This window comes from Bidens hawaiensis, unplaced genomic scaffold, assembly GCF_021521415.1.
Source record: "Bidens hawaiensis isolate Kalapana, Puna unplaced genomic scaffold, B.hawaiensis_p1.1 tig00004105_1, whole genome shotgun sequence".
Classification (NCBI taxonomy): Eukaryota; Viridiplantae; Streptophyta; class Magnoliopsida; order Asterales; family Asteraceae; genus Bidens; species Bidens hawaiensis.
Window position 1 is genome coordinate 1,674,520 of NW_027491242.1, and position 22,458 is coordinate 1,696,977.

General features: G+C 46.2%; 1 pseudogene; it reads left to right on the forward strand.

Annotated features, from left to right (window-relative positions):
- The first annotated feature begins 20,413 nt into the window (after positions 1-20,413).
- Positions 20,414-22,154, forward strand: LOC143625372 (LOB domain-containing protein 31 pseudogene; annotated as a pseudogene).
- Positions 22,155-22,458: the final 304 nt, after the last annotated feature.

A 22,458-nucleotide genomic window follows, 5' to 3' on the forward strand; every position in this document is an offset into this window, starting at 1 on the left:
TAACGAGTCTTAACTCTAAAAACGTCAGGGCCTTAGCCCAAAACAAAGAGCCTTAGCTCAAAACACTCACAAACATCCATCTTACATCCCGCGCAGCCTGATCATAAAAATCCCTAAACACAACTAAGGCAAAGCACATGCCAAATCATAGTTGTTGAGGTCTCAGGTCGAGGTCGCGCGCGGAATCAAAGTGGATATCTGAGTAACACATGCTGACATGTAATGGCTAAAACTCATAATTCCATATAAAAAACGCGCGACCACGACGCGCAAAAAAGGAATATTGAAAAGTCATCGCGCGTGTCAGCATAATCAAGATACTGCGAAACCACTTACAAAATAGGACTATGGTTAAGTGAATAATTCCCTTACAACCTGTTCTTATTTTAACGTGCAAGCATATCTTATATCTATACAAGCAAACATGAAGAGATGAATGGAAATGCGCAAGATGTGAAAAAGGGAAAACAAGTTTCATTCCATAGCATTGAAATTTACAAGTATGATGAGTTACAAATTACAAGTATAACAAAAAAAATATATATATAAAATTTGATGAAGGGCTTCTCAAGTCTCCACGTCGACGTCAGCCACTTCATCACCCTCATCATCTCCCGCAGCATCTGGCGCGGCCTGCTCCTCATCTCCAAACTGACCATAGTCAAGTTCTTCCTCCTCAATGGAGTCTTCTATCACGACGGTGTCAGGAGCAGATTCTTTCGCCGCACCAGAGCCGCTGGCAGGGGCAACATCCCCCGCGCCACCATCATCGCCACCAGCCCTCTCGCATTCATCGAGCAACTTCTTTAGCGCGCCGAGGTCGGGCTGGTCAGCAAGCGCAGCTATCTGCAAATCATTAGAAAAGTATTGAGTACAAAACACTTGGAAAATTAATCAAGAAAAACTCATTAAGGTCAACGTACCTGCATAAGGATGGGGATGGGAGTATTCATATACTTCTCCCCCACCGCGGCCATGTCCGCGCAGGCCGCGTCGCTCTTGTAAGGGTACTCGGATGGGTTCTTCTTCAACATGCCATATTCATACCCATCCGTAAACCCTTCAGCTCGACCCACCAAGCGCGCGGCAGCATTGCAGTCCATCACAAGGGCTTGAAACTCGGCAGAATATTTCATCGCCAAAGCGCAACGAGTCATGCCCTGTGACACCAGCCATTGGCGATCCTGCGCGAGGCCAGCAACAGACGTCTCGAGGGCAGGAACCTGGGAGTTTAACAACTCAACAGTTTCCTTGGTCTTTTTTAGCTCCTCTTTATCAGACGCTGCTGCCGCCAAAATTTTTTCTTTCTCCGCCTGCGCAGCATCAAGTGCTTCCTGGCTAGACGCTGCCGTCGCCAAGGCCTCATCTCTATCGGCCTGCGCGGCCGCCAACTCCTTCTTCAGGCGCGCAACCTCACTCTCCAGTGATGATTTCTCAGTGATACTCTGGACGATAGCTTGGTCACGCGCCTCCGCCTGCTGTTCCAAGACACGCACTCTCCGCGCGTACTTGGCAACTTCGGCCTCCGCCACCTGCTGCTTCTCCCGCGCAGCTTGGAGCTCATGCCCGCGCTTAATAAAGGCGGTGTTGGCACTTGCTCGGTTTTCGCTGAGCTCTGCCTGGAGTTTCTCAGCTCGCGCGCGAGCATCAGAAAGGTTCCAGGCGGCCACCTTAGCCTCTCGCTGGGCTTCCACAAGAGCATCGCGTACTTTAATATAATCACGACGAAGCTCCTGGGAGGCAGCAAAGAAAGCCGACCCAGCGAAAATATGGTCATTCAGCAAGTCCGCGCGGGTACGCTCCTCCTGATACCTCCTTTCAGTAGGAGGCATGGCATGAGCCTAGAAGTCCTCGCATACGCCCATGGATTGGAAGGAACTGTCTTCATTAATATTCCATCTCGGGCGGTAAACGTGGTCACCTTCCTGCAAAACACAAGAAATGTTCTAAGTCATAAAACATACTTATATGGAGGTACGCGCAGCGGAGCAACAAATTAAAACATACCTGCGGGGATGAAGCAGAAAAGTCAGCGCCAGCCCCACCAGAAGTCTACGCTGCGAAGTCTTGTGGCATCGCAGGGCTGGCGCGGTCTCCCAAGGAGTCTTCAGCTTGAGCCCCCTCATCCTCCTCATCTTCTTCAATAGGCCTCTTCTCCTGCGACCTGGAGGGCTCCAAACCAGTCTCGCGGGGAGGGCTGCGTGTAGGAGGAGGCGAGGGAGGTCTCGACGCCACCAGTTCGGCGCGCAATACGGCTTCCTGCTCCTTGGTAATCCCAATAAGGGGAGACTCAGCACTAGCAGGAGCAGGAGCAGGAGCAGAACCAGCGGCGCCGGCAACGGCGCCATGAGTGTCACCAGCAGGTTGTACGCCAGCTACAACTCCTATAAACAAATCAACAAGGAAAAATGGTTTATGACTGGATCCAAAAGAAAAAATTCAGAAGACAAATGTGCAAAACATATCTTGGCGCAATTCTGTTCGCGCGGCGAACATCGCCATAAAGTTCATTCTACCCTTTTCAGAGGGTAGAACAGGGGACTTCGAAGCAGCCCCCGGCGCAGACTCAGCACCTTGTGGCGCCTGCGGCTGATCTGCGAACGTCGCCGGTCCTGCAAACATTCAAAGGAGCAAAGGTTTAATAATAATTCAATCAGATGAAGATAAGCAAAGTATACCTGTCGCAGGCGCGGCACTGCTTCTCTCTTCAGCCACGCGAACGGAGGAGGTGACGCCACCATACCTCAAGTGGACAGGAGGTCTGCCCACTCTCACAGGCAGGGAAGCTAAAGAAACCTTGGTGGTAAACACCTGGGTTTCCTTAGGTCCCTTGGTTTGAGCATGGGGATGAGCGACAGAGGTGTCATCTTTCTTCTGTTTCTTACTGCCCCCTGCGCCAGATTTCCCCTTAGCTTTGCGCTTTAGTAGGGGCGCCTCCTCTTCCTCCTCCTCCTCTTCCGCGAGCTCCAGCTCGTAGTTTTCGAGCGCATCTGCAAATACAAGCAACAGAACTGTTAATCAACTTTGGTATTCTAAAGGAATAAGCATAAGTGCGAAGGCTTACCAGGCGCGTCGCTATCAAAGTCAAATTCCAGATCCACTGGGATGAACATGTCATCGAAGCGATCTGGGAAACCAACCTCCCCAGTGCCAAGCGCGATGGAGCCACCCTCCACTTGATCATCATAAGCGGCGGGGATATAATCCTTGGTGACTGCGCAAAAACAAGTCAAGTGATATCAGCAAAAAGAATTATGTTCGCGCAGAAAAAGAAATAAAGCAATGAAATAAACTTACACAACCCGTCGACTTGGATAACGGGCTCAAGCACGCTGTCGGCCCACAGCTTACTCATGCCGACCCCCACAAGCGCCTCCTCGCGAATTTTCTTGGCGGGGGATGGTTCGGCAGTCAGTTTCTTAACCCAGGCGCCGGTTGGGTTCTTGATAACATCCGCATCCGCGGGCGCAGAATCGATCGCGCGCATCGTCATGCGGATGGGGATTACACCAGCCCTGATGAAGAAGAACCTCTCATACCAGTCATGAAGGCTCTTGAATGATACGGTGCTGCACTTAACCTTCTGACTGCGAGGAATAAAAGAGATCCAAGAATCTTGGATCTTGGGCTTGTAAAAAAATTGAAAGCGCCGAGGGGTGGGCTCCTCGCGCTGTGATTTGCACATGAACTCGAAATGAGTCATGCGCACAAGTCCAAACGGATGGACTTGGGATATATGAATCCCGAAAAACCGTAACACCGCGCCTACAAACCTTGTCATCGGAAGACGAAGGTTGCAGTGGGTGAAAAAATGGGTGTACAGTGAAATATAGCCGGGAGGCGGGTCCGCCGCCGGTTGCCCGGCCACAGGCAACATGCAGCCAAACAGGGTGGGAAAGCCCTGAGAGGCGATGAGGCTGTCGAGATCGGCCTGCCTCAATTTGCAGGGGATTTCATTCCACCTTTTTGTGGCCTTGGTCCTCCCTACTTCCTCCGATGTGGTCTCAACAACCCTCTTCCCCTTGCCCTTTTGCTTCAATGTCGACATCACCACAGATTTCACACGGCGTCTTCGAGAGGCAATAGAGGTGATTGAGGGGTTAGAGGAGTCTGAGCTATCAGACATACAATAACAACAGCAACAGATAACAGGGTATTTGGAAGCAATAACCAGAAAATCGGAAAGATAGAAGCTTTGGAGTACACAACAATGAAGATGAAGATAAAATTTTTTTTTTCCTAAGGGCCTGCTTTTATAGGCCCAGGAGAGAGAAAATTGGCAACTGATCGGATTTCACGCGCCCCCACTCGCAGGTGTAAACCAACACGGGCGCGGCACGTGTCACTAACACTGTTGAGGGGACATAAAAACGTAACGGAACTGCCACGGAGCAGAGACGCGCCCCCACTCGCAGGTGCAAACCAATGCGAGCGCGACACGTGTTCAAGACAGCTGTGCGAGGGGACATGAAAGGCAACTGTAGCACCTCGAGCATACGAAACGTCTGACACGTTTACGGCGCACGTCACCACCAACTAACCACGTGTTTGGACCCGTCGTTTCAACCAAATGGATAGAACTTCGCGCAACGGTGGAAACAACCAACAAAACGACAAAACCCCATTAAAAGACCAAATCAGTAAGTCTAATATCTATCTTATCGCGCTCGCGCGAGATAAGACACACATTAGACTGGGGGGGCTTGAAGAGGTATGTACCCGCCTCAACATCGAGCGGGGCGGGTCAACCCACAAGATATATACAAGACATTAGAAATCAAAGATATTATCAAGGCACAAAGCCAAAACTTATGCTCAAGCATCACATGCTTGCACATATCACATATGCTCAAGCATCACATATGCTCACGCATCACATGTGCTCATGCATCACATATGCTCGCGCGTATCACATGCTCACGCATCATATATGCTTATGCATATCACATCGTGCGTGGCGCATCCGCGCGCGGCGCATATCACATGCTCGCGCATCATACATGCCCACCCATATCACAGTTGCGCATGGCGCAGCTGCGCGTGGGGCATCCGCGCGTGACGCGTATTACATGCTTGTGCGTATCACATCTGCGCATGAAATATCTGCGCGTGAGAATAAAGAGAAGACCTCGCGCATCCTTAGGATGGGCGCATATCACACGTGCACATAATCAACCTCGTCCTTATCCAAATCAGGATTAGGGCAACCTTGATTGTGCACGTCAGACAATCTTCCAGAAGGCATCTTTTTAAGGAATAAGGATATGCTGATGTTGACAGCTGCTAAATGAAAGGTGGACAGCTCAGCATGACTCATGGGTTACCACGTGATTATAACCAATGAAAAAGCACCAGGTGTCTCCGAGGACACGTGGCGCAAATCGATTGGAGGAGGCCAACAAAACCCTAATCTGGTCTCAGCTCAATCAGTGGAAACCCTAGCACTATAAATACATCATAACGTACACAGTTACAGACACATTGATTCACATTGAAGCATATTCAATCACACAATCATACAGAGTAACATACAGTATTCAGCTATTAAGCAATACTCTCCAAATTCCCTTACTCTCACATTATCATATTCTCCTACATATACTTATTCTCACGCCGGAGGGTTACCCCAAAGAGGACCCCTCTGTCCCTTTCTGAGGGGTAAGTAACGGCGCTGTTCATTTTGTAGGTGGAAGAACACAGATCCAGAAGAACCATCGGTGAAATAGTATAATCACACCCGAGGAAAGTAGATCTGCTACCAGTGAGTAGATCCACGTTTCTTCAATCAGTTTTGAAAATACTCTTGCAAAGAGCTAAAGAAATATCTTGTCTTTTAGTGAGAAAGTGAAGAAATATAACCGAAATAACAAGTTAAATATGTCAATTCAGCAAGTAAAAAATATTAAGGTAAATAGCTTAATCCTTTTATAACTTTGTAATAATAATAACAATAAAAAAGGAGATTGGAGACTAAATTACTGTGTGTGTTTGTGTGTGAAATATTACTTAAGTGACAGAAGTGACGTGGACATGACCACACAATAGGAAACGAGGATGTCTGTGTTTTCCCACGTGGGAGTGCTTTGTACACGTGGGTTGTGGCAGTTGGGAGCCGTTGTTCTGTTGTTGTACAGTACAATAGCAACAACACAGTGGTGGAATAATAAATAAATTGTTATAATAAGGCCTTCTGTTTTACTTTACGAATACTTTGCCCCCTATACCTTTTCCCACTTGTACCTTCCTTCGCTTTTAAGTTCTTATTTCATTTTCCAACAATTTCACTACTAATATACTTTAAATTAGGGATGGACAAATAAATCGGTTAACTGGCCTGAAAATCAAATCAAAACCGAATTGATTTGAAATCAATTATATAAAGACCGGTTTGGAACTGATTGAAACCGTATATTCGGAACATGGTGGTAATTTTCTCCACCAACGTGGAACAAAATCGAAAGATAGAGTAGACACAAAAAAGGATAATAGTCAAATTTTTCTACAATTCTTATGTAATTAGCTAGATAGAGAATTACACAAGTAAATATTGGGTGTTACTTGCATATCTAGTAAATAGTATACATGATTCAACTTTATGATTGACATGTGATCATTGATTTGATCCTACAATGTCGCTATGAGCAAAATGTAAAAAAACTTACCTTTCTAGCAACTAAATCAAGTGAAAATTAAGCATAAATATATAATAATTATATGAATGAAATTGATTTGGGTATCAAAATAAAAGTTAAAATTGCTACAACCTATTCGTTTAGATTATATCGATGAGTATAGAAATATAAAATTTCAAGTTTACATGTGCTGATAATTACGTATTTACCCCCCACCCCACCCCCACCCTCAATAGTTTTAGGCTGATTATTGTATGCCGCAAATGAAGCTTCAAAAGTTGATGTGCCCCGGCTTTAACGCCTGACACATCTAGTCGTTGTTGTGGAGGGGCTTCAACACATTAACATGCGGCAAATGAGGGGCTTCAACAAATGGTGGGGCCCAATGCTAAAGCGGTGAGTTCTAACGTGGCAACGAGACTTTAAACCACAACACAATGTTAAAGGTGTTGGACTTTAACGTGACATAACGTTTTAACTTGCTACAATAATACTATTAGAGCATTCCCATTCCATTCTTCAAATATTGTGAAGGGATTCTTCATTTTCTAGAGATGGTTAAAAGTGATTGTGAGAGGAGGAGAGAAAAATGTTATTGTTCATGGTTAAATTTGGAGAAACACACTGTTCACCTCTATAACTTTTTAATGTTTTTTAAAGTGGTTGTGAGTGAAGAAGAGATAAATGTAATGATAAAAGTATAAAAAAGTATTATTTAATTGAAAATGAAAGAGAAAAGATAATATTTTTAGTGTAATTATAGAGATGGAGATAGTGAATAGAATGAGAATGCTCTTAGGCCATATGGTATACATTCACGTTTCTTAACTCCACATAGATATCACATCACCTACTTTATCATATTTCACCTCACCTCACCTAAAGAAAAGTGTTTACCAATTTGCCTCTCTTTATTTATGTAATATTTATTTATTAAATTATTGTGTGTGTAGATGATTTTAAAATCTGTTAACATTTTAACTTACATTACATTTAACGTCCCCTAATTTGTAAAGGGAGTGGTATTTTATTCGTTAGCATTTATCAACTCAGCTTAATCACCCTAAATATTAAGTAGGAATGAGCAAAATCGGTACTGGTACCGGTACCGAATCGGTACAAAAGTTTTAAGTTTCGGTACCGGTACGGGACCGGTACCGGTACGATACGGGACGAGACCTGTATTTCCCCATTTTTTACCTTCAATCCCGATACCGTACCGGTACCAAGAATTCACGAATTTTGGCACCGGAACCGGTCGGTACCGGTACAGTCTGATCTCATCCCTAATAATAATAATAATAAGGTATCCCCCCTAGACTTTATATGTACCAACAAAATTCTAAAAAGTATTATACTATTATCCATAGAACATCCCTATTACATATTACATAGAAGTTCTTCTCAAAACCAAATGACCCACCACCAGTACTCAACATATTGACATATATACCCTCACTATGTCATTCATAGGACATCCCTACATATGAAAGGCTCCACCAATCTCAAAGTGACCCACCACCAACACCACCCTTCATCTCTAAATAAACAAACAAACACCCTAGCTAGCTTCTTCTAAATTGAAGAGGTAGGTCCCAGCAAAGTCCAGTTGGACCCGCAAGACACACCTTGAAAAGGTACGTCTGCGCAAAGACCAACTGGTTCCGCAGGACCCACTATGCTCAGAGAGATGAAGACCTTACACGCAGTAAGCCAGCTGTTCCCGCAGGAAAGCCTCCCTTGGTACAGTACCCTACCTGTTCCCGCAGCTGTGGGTACGTACCAAGAAGGAAGGCTACCCGCACTAACGGTAAGGCTACACGCATAAGGCACTAACTCTTACTTCAGCAATGTCACCTGAAGAAGGAATGAGCAAGGCGGGAATATTCCCGCCCAAAAGAGCCAGTCCGTACGCTTCTGGAAGATCTTTTGTACTATACATGCCAAGGTATGGACAAAATAGACAAGATCTGACCAAAGCAGCCCATGAACCAATCACAGGGTGACAGCTCACCGACAATAGTACGAGGAGGAGCACGCTCTAGTACAAAATGTCACTATCAGCCGTTGCCTACCCACCAACTCCCATCGTGGCACGTACGTAGTCTGTAGTTGGTGGAAAAGGAATAGTATACAGCCGGCCATGTCACTATCAGCCGCTGCCTTCCCACCAACTCCCATTGTGGCACGTACATAGCCCGTAGTTGGTGGAAAAGAAATATTATACAGCTGGCCGTACCTGCTTGGAAACCTACCTTCGGCTATAAATACTCCAACACCTTGGAACGGTATCATCATCTTATCTCCTCTAGCTATTTCTCTTAATATACACTTATATTCAGAGCAATCTAGTCTGATTCTCACGCCGGAGGGTGGTCACTAGGAGGAACCCCCCCCCCCTTCTCAGTGAGGAGCTCACGGTGTCTATTTTGCAGGTCATCAGAAGAATAACCATCTTTGCCGGACCTAACCCTCGTGGGAAACATTTACTTAACCCTAAGATTATCCGTAATCTGCTGGGGTCACTTAGTGTTTCTTCATTGACGCCATCCGTGCATAAAAGCTAGAACTAATTATTTTTCTCAGTTTTTTCAAAACCTCTGGAAAGATGGTTAAGGTTACTCCGATGCCAAGGCCAACGAGTGACCAAGAAACTCCGGTAACCACAACCCCAGCTACTGAGGGGAACACCGGCGAGTACACAATTTTTACGAACACTACCCCGGTTACCCAAGCCGGGGCAAGTGCAGTAAACAATCCGCCCCTGAGATTCATTGATACCAAGTTGGAGAAACAACAGACGAGGCTCCCCCGCCAACACTTGATCAAGTTAAAGCTTGGGCGGAAGCACGTCAAAAAGAATTCCAAGCTGAGTTGGATAAACGTTTACGTTCACTCCAACAGGCTAATGACGAATTCGGAAGCACTCGACAACAGCTCAACATGAGCAATGATTGCGAGTATTCGGATGATGAGTGGGAAGAATCTGACAGTGACGCAAACCCTCGTCATAAGACGAAAGGGAAGCGTAAGGAAGCAGACTTCCAGCCGAAAAGAAATTTTGGAGAAACCTTTAAGCCAAGGAACGCGGGGGGAAACCCACGTGACTTCTCCAAAACTTTCAGGCCAACTGTTGCAAATGCGGGAACGTCCAAGTTTGCAAGGGACATTGCGGAAGCAATCGCCCCGAAGAGTGCCAAACAGATGTCCAACATCGGCACTTATGATGGCATATCCGACCCAGACGATCACCTGAACAGATTCATAGCGGGGGCAACCGTCAGCAATTGGACGGAACCCACATGGTGTTATATGTTCCAGATGACGCTGGTCGGAGCGGCCAGGGCGTGGTTTGACCGTCTACCGGTCCACCACATCTATGATTGGGCGGACTTCCAGCACAAGTTCAGCCAGCACTTCAGTCAACAGAGAAAATATACTGAAGAGCAGTGGACGATCCTCAAATGCGTTAAAGAGGAGGATGAATCTTTGCTAGACTTCATCACTCGATTCAACTCAAAGAAGCTGAGTCTGGGCACCATAAGTGAAGATCTCGTTCGCGCCGCTTTCATCCAGGGCGCCGAATACCCAGAGCTTATCCGCACATTGACGGGTAAAGATGGCATGCCATCCACATGGGATGCCATCATGACGGTAGCTAAACGCTTTGCCGAAACGGAGAAGCAACTGGGTAGGAATCTTCCCCAGAGTACAAACCTCTACACGCAAAGGACCAGAGAGAATAATGTCCGCACCGCCCGACAAAACAAGAAGAGGAAGCTTGGTATTTGGCAGTCAAGGGTAAACTTTGACACCTCATCCAGCCCTCGCCCTCTATTAGGCGGAAGGGATAACACGCACTCATCAAACCGGAACCCTAGATGGAAGCCACTCACCAAAAGCGTCACAGAGATATTTGCCACCGAGAAACTCCCATGGCCAAAAGCTCCAATGATCCGACAGCGCCATAACGCTGATCAGAGCAAATCCTGTGACTTCCACGGGACAAAGGGCCACACCACCGAGGAGTGTACATCTTTGAAGGATATTATCGAAACATTCGTCAAAGATGGAAAACTTACACACCTCGTGGCATCAATCAAGAACGGAGGGAGGAATGATAATCGGTACAAGGGCAACGGACGAAAGCCCGTCGACATCAGCATTCACATGGTTCATGGTAACGTCAGAGGAAGAAAACGACGAACGACAGAACCATGTGCGTGGAAGGAAGCTGAAGTGCGCTTCCCGCGAGTGCCAGGAGGGCCCAAAAAAGAAGGCCCTATAGTCATCAAAAGCCAGCTAGGACACTACATCACTTCCCGCACTCTTGCTGATAACGGCGCTTCGTCAACAGTCATGTACAGGCAGTTCTTCGACAAGCTAGACGACGAAGACAAAAACTCCTGGAAACGGTCTACGCCTCGGTGGAAGGGTTCGATGGCAGCACAAACACCCCCCTGGGTATCCTATCTTTCCCCGTCACTCTCACAGACGGGAAATACTCCCGCACAGAAGACGTGGACTTCGTTGTAATGAGGAAGCCACACCACACATACGACATTCTCTTCGGGAGAGATGGGATGGCAAGATTCAATGCCGTGGTGTCTTCTGTCCACGGCATGATGGGGTGGCCAACAGCTGAGGGTGTAGCGATGATCACCGGTATTCCCCAGGTATGCATCGCATCTGTCTCATCTAAACCAAAACCAAAGATGGCTAAACCAACCATTACCGAACCAGAAGAATGGGCCTTCAATGGCAAATACCCTGACCAGGCTGTTACCATTGGTCCAACAATCACCGAGCCCACACGCACCTTACTCAAACGCTTACTACAAAAAAACGCCGACATCTTCGCGTGGACACCAGCTGACATGACTGGTGTACCTCGAAGTAAGGCAGAGCATAAGCTCAAGCGTGACCCGGCTTTTACGCCGGTCATACAAAAGCGTCGAGTAATGGGGGCGGAACAAGCTAACGCGTGTAGAACCCAAGTCAATGAACTCCTAGACGCGGGCATCGTACGCGTTAGTAGATATCAAACATGGGTTGCAAATCCCGTCATGGTACCGAAATCTAACAAACAATGGCGCATGTGCATAGATTTCAAAGACCTAAACAAAGCATGCCCCAAATATTGTTACCCGTTACCCGAAATTGACCTTAAGGTAGATTCGTTAGCACCGTTTCGCCTTAAATGCTTCCTTGATGCGTATAAGGGATACCATCAAATCCACATGGCCGTTGACGATCAGGACAAAACCGCATTTCGGACGCCCGATGGCACGTTTTGTTACCAAATGATGCTATTTGGACTTAAAAATGCCGGGTCTACATACCAACGCCTGATGGACAAAGAGTTTCATGCCCAAATTGGGAGGAACTTGGAAGTTTACATGGATGACTTGGTCATCAAAAGCCTTGAGCCAGAAGCGATGTTGAAAGACATCGAGGAAACTTTCAACACGCTCAGAAAGATAAACATGAAGCTCAACCGAGCAAGTGTTCTTTTGGAATGGAAGAAGGGAAGTTCTTAGGAGTCATCGTTACCAAAGATGGCTTCAGAGCGAACCCTGAAAAGGTCGAAGCCATTATCAAAATGGAATCACCTACTACCATTAAACAAGCTCAGACACTGAATGGACGACTAGTCGCACTTAACCGCTTTTTGACAAATCATGCGGATAGGTCGTTCCCATTCGTGTCAACATTGAGAAATTGTTTAAAGAAAATGCACTTTTGCTGGACACCAGAAGCGGAAGCAGCTTTTCAAGAGATTCGGTCATGCTTGATCGAACTCCCAACGCTCACAGCACCAGAAGCGGGGGAGGAGTTAATCCTATACCTCTCCGCCACAGATAGAGCAACCGGGGCAGTCCTGCTAGTAGAACGAAAAGGCATCCAGATGCCCATCTACTATGTTAGTCGCGTCTTAACAGACGTAGAAACCCGGTACTCTACTTTGGAAAAATTAGTCTTAGCGCTCGTACAGGCTTCACACAGGCTAAGACGGTATTTCCAAGGGCACCCAATCACCATTCTCACCAACTTCAAACTTGCAAACGTTCTAGGCAAACCCGAGTTGTCAGGACGCCTAGCCAAATGGGCAATAGAATTGGGAGAATATGCGATAAAGTACAAGCCAAGACCAGCCATAAAAGGCCAGGTCTTGGCCGACTTTATTGCAGAAGTCCCCGCTTCGCGGGAGAAAGAGTGCCAGGAAGAGGCTCAACCCTCTCCAGCACAGGACATTGATGATGTCTGGCGACTCTACACTGATGGAGCAGCCAACAACGAGGGTTCAGGCGTATGGTTGAAACTAACCAACCCAGCAGGCCAAGAGTACACTTACGCTATTCGACTGGATTTTCCAAGTACGAATAACGAAGCGGAGTACGAAGCATTCCTGGCCGGGTTGAGAATTGCGCGGAAGATGGGGGTGAAAAACCTGGAAGCCCACGTAGATTCCATGTTAGTAGCCAACCAGATAAACGGGATGTACACGGCTGTTAACGACACAATGGCCCTGTACCTCGCACAAGCAAAAACCCTTATGCGCGATTTCAACGATTGCAAAGTCATGCACATCAAGCGAAGCGAAAACAAATCTGCGGATGCGTTAAGCAAGCTTGCATCGTTAGCCTTCACCCACTTGGGAAAGGACATCCGCGTTGAACTCCTTGGAGCACCGTCAGTCCCGCACAAGGAAATTTGTGTCATCCAAACCGGTACGGAAACGTGGATGACACCAATCATAAATTACCTTGCAGCGAGTATACTACCAGAGTCAAAAGCACAGGCAAGAAAGATACGCTGTAAAGCACTGAACTGTCAACTCGTTGATAACATACTTTACAGGCGTAACTTTCTTGGCCCACTCCTCAGATGCGTGGACAACCAAGATGCCGACTACCTCCTAAGGGAAGTACACGAAGGTATCTGTGGAGTACACGCAGGTCCACGCGCAGTTGTAGCTAAGCTAAACAACGCGGGATACTTTTGGCCGGGGATGCATACGGATGCGCTGGCCTACATCAGAAAATGTAGGTCCTGCCAGCTCTACGCACCCAACACACATCGCCCGAGAAACGAACTTGTTCCAGTCACTTCTTCATGGCCATTTCAGAAATGGGCCATCGATGTGACAGGCCCATTTCCTACAGCAGCAGAGAACGTTCAGTTCCTAGTGGTAGCCATCGACTACTTCACCAAGTGGATAGAAGCAAAACCCTTAGCCCAAACAACCGCAAAACATATCAAAAAATTTATTTGGGAATTTATTATTTGTCGTTTTGGACTTCCACAGAATTTGGTGAGCGATAACGGCACCAACTTTGCTGACAAGAAGCTACAAAAGTGGCTGGAAGAACTTCAAATCACCCACACCTTTACCTCAGTGGCACACCCACAGGGTAATGGTGAGGTGGAAAGAGCGAATAAGAGCATCGTCGATGGCATAAAGAAAAGACTCTTGGAACATAGATCCGGCTGGGTGGACGAAGTTCCACACGTCCTCTGGGCAAACAGAACGCTGAAAAAGGCAAGTACGGGAGAGACCTCGTTCAGCCTTACCTATGGCACTGAAGCCATGGTCCCGGTCGAAATTAGTTTACCCTCACCAAGGGTCTTGATTCAACCAGAAGATAGTGATGCGGAAAGACGGTTAGACCTTATGCTAACCGAAGAACGCAGAGACTTAGCCGCAGCGCGTGAAGAGAATTACAAGCGACAAATGCAAAAATACTATAACACGCGGGTAAAACTCTGCAACTTCAATATCGGAGACTACATATTGCGTAACAACGAGGCTTCGAACCAAGAGCGCCCAGGAAAGCTGGCCCCGGTCTGGGAAGGGCCATACATTATCAAAGAAGTTTTGGGAAAAGGCGCATACCGGCTCGAAAGGCTCGATGGCACCCCCATCCCAAGAACATGGAATGGAGCTCAATTACGCAAATGTTACATGTAGATCAATTCCAAACTTGTAAAGGAAAGGCCTAGAGCCACTTCTAATGGAAATGATTCTCCTTTATCACATTGTGTTGATAGCCTTACCTTTATACTTATGAACTTTCCAGACTGATATGCCGGTATTCACCGCATAAATAAGTGTGAAAAGAAGTAAGTCGTTGCGTGTGGAAGGCGGCAAAATCCGCATAAACATAAAAACGGTAAAAATTTCTAAGGAAAAGATGAGGAAAACCTTCACGCAGGTCAGATATAGGTAAAGTTTGGCCATCCTACTAAGTGAAAGTGACGGTCTTACCCGCACAATCATGATAGAGGAAGCAAAACTTAAACTTATTATCTACCACGTGAACAGGTTAACTTATCATAAACACTTAGAAAATTGCTAAGTTAAACTAAAATATGCATGAGCACAACATATAAGGTTTACAAGGCAAGGCATTAACAAAACATTTATATTCCATAAAAATTCAAACATTACAGGAATGGCTGGGTATCTACCCGCCTATAAATATATAAATCTATCCTAATGATGGGAAGGGATCTGAAGGTTCAAACTTCAGGACCACTGCCTCCAAACCCACTCGAACCCGCACCATCAGTTGGCTGTGGCGGTTCAAGGAAAGCCTTGAGAATAGTTAGCCCATCATCAGCAGCAGCAATCTCGTTCACCTTCTCCACCACCGGATGCGGGAAGGCAGCATACTGGTTCACTGCTTGGTCATAAGCAGCTTCAGTGTCCACGTCATATAGAGGAAAGTTGGAAGGCGGGATGCCATTCTCAACAAACCCCAGACCAAGCAGGAAACCAGCCTTTTCCCCATCCTCATGAGAAGCGTTGAGGGCTGCACTCATGGCATCGTCATAAGATGTGTTCGTGAAGATCCGATGCACAACCTACAAAATAAAAATATATATCAACTTTTCTAAGTATAAGGAAAAGCGTAAAGAAATTATGAAGCTATGCATACCTGAGGCAACGCTTCTCGCAGAAGCCACTCCTTATTTGTCAGAGCTTCCTGGAGGGCAGCTTGAGCTTGATCACGGGCGCGTTCGACTTCATTTCTGTTAAGGTTGGCAAGCAGCACATCCTTAGCAGCAGCCTCTTCAACGCCCTTCAGCTTACGCTCAGTGCGGTCAAGCATACCCTTATGATCCAGAAGCTCTTGGAGCTTCTTGGCGTCTTCTAAGGCCAAGGCATCATGAGCCTGCTAGAGCTTCTCTAATTTGGCTTTAAGCTCTTCGTTTTCAGTGAGTAGAGGCTCAGCAACAGCTTCAGCCTTGGTGGCCCTCTCGGTCGCGTTCCATGCAGTTTCCTTGGCCAACCGAAGCTGTTCGTTAACAGCTTGGGTAGCCTTGGAACGAGCCTCGTGCCGGGCCTGAACTTCGACCTCGAGGTCCTTGAAGTCCTTCTCCTTCCCCGCGGCAATGGCGGCAAGTCTCTTATTCTCCTCCCGGATCACTCACGCCTGAGCCACTTCCAGGCTACGCGCCGTCTTTAACTTGTCGTTTTCACGACAGAGCAACTCGACGCGCGGCTGCATCCGGGCAAGGAGTATTCGGAGCTCATTGGTTAGCCTACCCTCTTGGTAGCTAGCCATGGCCTCCCCCAACGCACCGCTTGGGGCGGCGTGGCGCGCCCATTCTACGCAGTCCACAGCCGTTCGAAGGGTTGTTCACCGGCGGATGTTCCACCGTGGAACATACACCTCATTGGAATATGAAACTGCAAAAACAAAAAACAGTTAGGAAAAAATGATATATAAAAAAAATATATATATAGGCCAAAATAACCCTACGCACCTGTAGGGTCGACAACAGGCCGGTAGCCGCCAAACCCATCACCCGAACCTAAGGGATATCCATCCAAGAGGTCAGGGAGATGGGAAGGAGGCAGAGATTGGCTAGAAGCCCCAACCCTGAACATACCTGATGAACCGGCCATGGACGAGGTAGTCGCCGGTGCCGGAGGAGGCATGGTTGAAGTCGTCGCGGTAGAGACCATCGGAGGTGAACTCACTGGAGGTGAACTCACAACCGTGGCCGCCGCTGCGGAAGAGCCCGCAGAAAAAATCACCGCCGGCTCAGTGAAGGATGCGGTGAAGATGGCACTGACAGCCGGCGGAGATGATGTCACAATTGGAACAGTTGCCTCAACGGGATGAGCAACTGAACCAACAGTACAAACAGGCGCAGCGGCCTGGGTCATCGCCTCGGGTAGGTTGACCAAACCTACCGTCGTGGATCCAGAACTGCTTCTTCCCGCACCACTTTGGAATGCGGTTGCATCCACGCCTGCATGAAGATAACAATATTAAAAACAATGGCGGAAAGAAATGCGGGAAAGATAAATAAAAAGTATACTTACGAGTTTTCTTGATCTTGAAGGTTCTGACAGGCGGGGACGAACCCGATGGAGCCGGCCTCTTCATGCCGGTCACCGTCGTCGTACTGGGCTGCTCGAAGGTGACAGCTGTCTCAACCTCCGAGACAGTGGTCTCACCATCACCAGGGTTCCCCGCCGCCTCCTCGCTTTCGGTTTCCGAATCAGACCGGTTCCCCTGATCGGCAGTGGAGGTAACCTTCGCCTTACCCTTCACGCCGGCAGCCTTCTTCTTCCTCACGAAGAAAGGACCAGCTGCGGATTCCTCATTAGAAGATGACAAAATTAGAGGAATTCCAGCAGATGTTTGAGCATGAAGAAGGCGGGGGTTAAAGAATCCCTTACATGGCCGCGTGGCGCTCAGAATCTCGTGGCCCGGCGGGTAGACCTCAACGAACCGATCCGCCGTCTGCTCCAGGATGGGCAACTCGTTCTCGTCAAGATCACGAGTACCCAGCCGAGCGGGACCACCACTCTCCCGCGGTTGCAGAAGTGATTGTAAGTTGTTCCCCTCTGAAAATAAAAAAGAAAGAAATTGTTAGAACAAAAACCCTAAATTGGCAAATAAGACGGAGCATACCGTAAGGGATAGAGTTCAAACCGTATTCGAGGACGATGGGTATCTGCGGCGTCTCTGCCCCGACATCCTTCCATACCCGGCTCATCCCAAGCATCACCATCCCAGACTCCGCAAAGCGGTAAACCGGAGTCTGGATCTGGGAGATCTTGGTAAACCATTCCGTCTCCTGGTAGTTGGAGGCGTGAAGGTTGGGGAGTGCTCTCCCGTTCTTGAATGTCATCGCAATGGGGACGACACGGGCAGAGATGTAGAAGAACTCCCGCTTACAAGACCGAAGACTGCGCTCGGTAGCGCGGATCTTCAAACCCTTGATCCGAGTGACCAAAGTGTACCAGCCCTGGATGCACCTCCAGGAATAGAAGGTCATCAGGAGGTCGACGCGGGGCTCAACGCCCAGAATGTGGCACACCCATTCAAAGTGGCGAACCTTAGCGATCGCCATCGGGTGCACCTCCGTCAAATGTACACCGTGCTTCTCCAGAACACGGTATACGAACTTCGTTAATGGGAATCTGAGATTCCCATATATGAAGAATGAGGCATAAACCCCTATCTTGCCCTTAGGGACATCATACACCGTCTGGTGAGGCTCCGGAAACTCAGGCTCGTAAGGCTCGAGCATGAACTTCTTGACGATGTAGTGATACAAGTCAACAGAAAGAGTACACTGGCACTCGCCAACAGTACTCTTATCGTCCTTATCAGACGTGGACGACGGATTCTCAGGGTATACGTCGGACTCTTCGGCAATAACCTCAGGGTCATGAATGGAAGACATGTTTTGGGTTTGAAGAACGATTTCAGGAGAATGCTCGACAAAAAAGTTAGAGTATTCGCCGGAAATCGCTTAGAAGAAGAAGAAGAAGAAGAAGGTGAATGTGTGAGTTGGGATGCACCCTCTTCCCCCTTATATACTCATCGCAATGAATGCGATGAATTTAATGCGGAGGAGAGAGAGAAGCGCAGGTGCAATGAAACGACGACACGTGGAAAGAGCAAGCTGGCAACAGCTGTCAACAGGACGCGTGCCGTAAAATTCGTGCCCACGCGCCCGAAAACTCGCGCCCACGCGCCTGAAAAAGCGTCTAGAATGACCATATACTGTCACGTCACCATAACTTACTGCACGTCCTGAAACCGTCAGAAGACGCTAACGTCCCTTCAACAGTTTGGACTGTTCTTATCCTTTCACCAACTCTTCGAATTTCAAAAAGATTCAAAAAGAATCAAAAATAAGAGGGAATATACCCCATTACCTTGGAAAGCGAGAAACTATAAGACGAGTGCGGGTACAGTGCAAAGGCGAAACCCTTTACATACTTAGCACTTGCAGGGAATCGAAGCTAACAAGATACCTTAGGAAACAAGAAACCGTAAAACAAGTGCGGTTACAGTGTCAAGGCGAAACCCTTCACATACTTAGCACTTGCAGGGAATTGAAGCCAAGAAGGATCTTATGGACCATGCTTGCGAAAAGAGAAATAACACCTCCGCATGACGGGAACGTTGAGAATTAGATTGTTTGAAGCTTCGAGATGGAATTGGTAGTTTAACATAGCTGATCACTATGTCCAAAATTACCAAAACCTCGTGAAGAATCTGTGCAAGTGAAACTCAACGCTCCCGACATGCGAAGGGGTTAAACACCTACCCGCATCATAACCAATGATCAAGCAGAAAAGTCGGGAATTTCTGCAAGTGACATTAGGAAAACTGCGGGAAGAATCCCCACGGAAAACCTTAAAAAACAAAAACCCTCTTTAAAACCCCTTGCTTAAAGTCCAAAAGTTCACCTCATTAATAACTCATGAGAAGAACAATGGACTGGGGGGACTTGAAGAGGTAGGTCCCAGCAAAGTCCAGTTGGACCCGCAAGACACACCTTGAAAAGGTACGTCTGCGCAAAGACCAACTGGTTCCGCAGGACCCACTATGCTCAGAGAGATGAAGACCTTACACGCAGTAAGCCAGCTGTTCCCGCATGAAAGCCTCCCTTGGTACAGTACCCTACCTGTTCCCGCAGCTGTGGGTACGTACCAAGAAGGAAGGCTACCCGCACTAACGGTAAGGCTACACGCATAAGGCACTAACTCTTACTTCAGCAATGTCACCTGAAGAAGGAATGAGCAAGGCGGGAATATTCCCGCCCAAAAGAGCCAGTCCGTACGCTTCTGGAAGATCTTTTGTACTATACCTGCCAAGGTATGGACAAAATAGACAAGATCTGACCAAAGCAGCCCATGAACCAATCACAGGGTGACAGCTCACCGACAATAGTACGAGGAGGAGCACGCTCTAGTACAAAATATCACTATCAGCCGCTGCCTACCCACCAACTCCCATCGTGGCACGTACGTAGCCTGTAGTTGGTGGAAAAGGAATAGTATACAGCCGGCCATGTCACTATCAGTCGCTGCCTACCCACCAACTCCCATTGTGGCACGTACATAGCCCGTAGTTGGTGGAAAAGGAATATTATACAGCTGGCCGTACCTGCTTGGAAACCTACCTTCGGCTATAAATACTCCCACACCTTGGAACGGTATCATCATCTTATCTTCTCTAGCTATTTCTCTTAATATACACTTATATTCAGAGCAATCTAGTCTAATTCTCACGCCGGAGGGTGGTCACAAGGAGGAACCCCCCCCCCTTCTCAGTGACGAGCTCACGGTGTCTGTTTTGCAGGTCATCAGAAGAATAATCATCTTTGCCGGACCTAACCCTCGTGGGAAACCTTTACTTAACCCTATGATTATCCGTAATCTGCCGGGGTCACTTAGTGTTTCTTCATACATAATATTATTATTATTGTTGCTGTAAATAACAAGAGATCATAATAATATCATGGGTGGTAATGGTACTAGTGGGCCATGTGGAGCATGCAAGTTCTTGAGAAGAAGGTGTGTGAAAACATGTGTGTTTGCACCTTACTTTGACTCAAACCAAGGCACTACTCACTTTGCTGCTGTACACAAGGTGTTTGGAGCTAGCAACGCCTCTAAGCTCCTCCTTAGTGTTCCACCGAACCGCCGTCTTGATGCTGTTGTGTCAATGTGTTATGAAGCTCTGTCTAGAGTTAGAGATCCTGTGTATGGTTGTATGGGTAACATCTTCACCCTCCAACAACAGGTATATGTTATTTTAACGGGAAAATTCTCGAAATAGTCCATTAGAAGAAACATAAACTGTGTTTGGCCTAAATAGGGGCTACAACACCGCCCCCTGTGTTCGGGCGAAATGTGTTTGTGTGTAGTGTGTATATATATATATATATATATATATATATTAAATATTATTATTATATATGTTTGTGTGTAGTGTATATATATGTGTGTGTGTATATATTAGCCTACGAAACATGACACCTCTAAAACAAATTTCTATCATTTTACGTGTCGCAATTCGTCCAATTTGTAGGTCCTCCACTACACATTTGAAGAAAGAGAAACTTTATCTGGCACAAATATTTGTAACTTCCAAAAATGTCCCTCTTAAAACTCACGGACCCCACACATTTGGCTTCGTGCTGATGGTTTTCGTTAGCTACTAATATTATGTGACGTGTATGATGTCTGACCCCACTCGTGAAATTTGAAAGGAAATTCGTGTGAAGTTTCGTATCAAAACCAGAAGAAGTTGGGAAGTTTTTTTATCTAGAGATGAAGGATCTGACGGGTTTCCTTTGAAATTTTACGAGTGGGGGTCATACATTATATACACGTGGCATAATATTAGTTACGAAGCCAAATGCGTCGGGTCCGTGAGTTTTAGGAGAAACATTTTGAAAGGTTACAAGTTTACAACCATTTGAGCCAAATATGGTTTCTTTTCCTCTAATAGATTATTTGGTAATTATCCCTTTTTTAATATATATTTTTTGGTTTGAAAGATTATCCAAAATATTCAAGATGAATTATACTTAGCACCAAAATTAATAATGAAATTGAAATGTTTTTATTATTAACTATATTTGTTGAAACACTGCATCAGATTGTCACCAGACCTTTTGAAATGACACGAGCTTGCTTTTAAACTTTTTGGTTTTGTATTATTTTATTTTGTAAAGTTTGGAAAATAATTTGAAATAGGGGTAGAAAGCACTTGAAGATGGTACAAAGTTATATTATATGTTGACATATTGTCAATGTCATTCTATAGTACATTGATATAATATAATCACATCAATGTCCAAAATGTATATATCGAATGACAATATATAATATGTAAATAGAGTTGGCATAAATAATAAGAATAATCGTCACTAAATCCTAATATTTTCGTGTTGGCATTATAGGTTGAAAACTTGCAAATAGAGATGGCATATATTCGCGCTCAAGTTACAATTTTACAACACTTACATCAACAAAACCCATCGTCAAGCGATGTATTTTGGTCACCAACGCCTTTGTCTAGTTCCACCGAATCATTGGTGCACTCCGGGCCCGTTATAACCAACAAAACATCACTAGCAGTGCCAACATTTCTCGAGGATGATACATCAAGAAGCCAAGTACCACAAGAGAGTGATCTAGAAGTGTTAGCTCGAGAGTTCTTGACAAACTATGCGCCTAGAGCCGATGAATGACAATCTTTTTGAAGAACATGACTTTGTTCTAGTGTTTCTTCTAACAACTAATGTTTAACCATTGCATGTGTATTCTTGTACTAAACTACTTTTGGTTGTTAATATGATCAACTACGGTATAACTTACAACTTTAAATGATTATTGCGGATTGTGGAACATATATTTCATTTGTGTAAAGTCACAAGTTACATCCCAACTTTTCATTTAACACGTACTTTAACTAAAAAAACATAATTAATGATTGATGAATATAAGAGAACAATCGTTTTGGTTCATGTGATTTGTTGATTTTAACTAATTTGG